At 27.5% G+C, this 2,223-nt stretch overlaps 1 protein-coding gene across 1 annotated transcript in view; it reads right to left on the bottom strand.

Moving 5' to 3' along the window:
• Positions 1–2,223, bottom strand: part of HELRODRAFT_91852 (hypothetical protein) — a gene marked incomplete at both ends in the record, with an annotated part of 31,684 nt that overhangs the window by 3,340 nt on the left and 26,121 nt on the right. The window lies entirely within an intron of this gene.

Consider the following 2,223-nt stretch of genomic DNA (forward strand, 5'->3'; position numbering starts at 1 on the left):
ACCTTAACAACAACCACAACAACTTCAACTTCTGCCCCAACAACAACGACTAACACTGCATCAACAATTTCAGAATCAACAACAACTACAAAAACTAACAGTGCAACTTCAACTTCTTCTTCAACATCAACAACAACTAACACTGCAACCACAACATCAATAACAACATCAATTAAAACAACAACTACCTCAACAACAAACACTGCAACTTCAACTTTTGCTTCAACAACAACAACAAACACTGCATCAACAATTTCAAAATCAACAACAACTACATCAACAAACACTGAAACTTTAACTTCTACTTTAACAAAAACTAACACCGCTACTACAACATCAATTACAACAACAACCTTAATAATAAACACTGCTAGTTCAACTTCTGCTTCAACAACATCAACAACAACTAACACTGCAACAACAACATCAATTACAACAACTACCTCAAAAACTAACACTGCAACTTCAACTTCTGCTTCAACATCAACAACAACTACTACAACAACAAGTAACACTGCATCAACAATATCAGAATCAGCAACAACTACAACAACAAACATTGCAATCACAACATCATTTACAACATTATTTACAACATCAATTATAACAACAACAACCTCAACAACAAACATTGCAACTTTAACTTTTGCTTCAACATCAACAAAAACAACTATAACTGCAAAAACAACACCAATTACAACAACCTCAACAAAAAACACTGCAACTACAACTTCTGCTTCAACATCAACAACTAACACTGCATCAACAATTTTAGGATCAACAACAACACACACTGCAATTTCAACTTCTACTTCAACAACCAACACTGTTACTGCAAAATCAATTACAGCAACAACTACAACAACAAACACTGCAACTTTAGCTATAACAACAACAACTAACACTGCAACTACAACATCAATTACAACAACAACCTCAACAAAAAACACTGCAACTTCAACTTTAACAACAACAACTAACACTGCTATTAAAACATCAATCACAACAACAACATCAACAATAAACACTGCTACTTTAACTTTTTCTTCAACATCAATAACAACAACTATTACTGCAACCACAACATCAATTACAACAACAACTTCAACTTATGCTTCAACATCAACAACTAACACTGCATCAACAATTTCGGATTCAACATCAACAACAACAACTAGCACTGCAACTATTTTGCTTTCAAAAAATGAAACATCTTATTTCACTACTCTAAGTTAGTTTTTTAAATACCCTATATATATATATACATACATATATATATATTTATATATACAATAATACATAATATAAGATATAATATATATATATATATATATAATATATATAATATATATATATATATATATACACACACACCAATTCTTTATAATATATAAATATATATATGTATATATTTCAAAAAATTTCAAAAATTTTTGAAATAATAATAATATATATATAACTTTGCTTAGTTTAAAAAAACTTTATAAACCAAACCTGCACTGAAGATTATTCATGAAAAATCGAAGGCCATATCTGCATTTTTGGATAAAAAAAAGTTTCATAAAATTTTTATGATAAACTTGTATAATATTTTTATTTTCAACAAATTTAACAATTTCCAAAAAATTTTATTAAGAAAAATCAAAAAAACAAACTTTAAATTGATTAGTGCCAAGAGTTCAGAAGAATTTGTACAATTAGATGTATATATATATATATATATTGTATGTATATATATATATTTATATTTTGGTAAAATTTATAGAATATTGTAAAAATTATGGTCTATTACCAACATTTACTCATTTCGGTAAAATTTATAGAATATTGTAAAATTTATGGTCTATTGCCAACATTTACTCGATTCGGTAGAATTTATAGAATATTGTATATATATATATATATATATATATATATATATATATATATATATATATATATATATATATATATATATAACTCAGCTGGTACCAGTTGAAACTTGGCAGCACACCTCTAGAATTAACGTTTATTTTGTGAAAATAAGTGACATGATTATTGATTTTGGAAAAATGGCTACAGATATGGGTTTTAAAATAGATAAAAATCTATGTATGGGTTAACATATAAAGGTTTTGGTAAAATCTTGTTCATTTTATGTGCGGCCACTGACTCGAATTAAAAAGATTTTGAACAGATCACCCATAGTTACTCTGATTCGCTCGCTCACACATTCTAGAGTGC

Source organism: Helobdella robusta (assembly GCF_000326865.2).
Source record: "Helobdella robusta unplaced genomic scaffold HELROscaffold_114, whole genome shotgun sequence".
In the NCBI taxonomy this organism is placed as follows: domain Eukaryota; kingdom Metazoa; phylum Annelida; class Clitellata; order Rhynchobdellida; family Glossiphoniidae; genus Helobdella; species Helobdella robusta.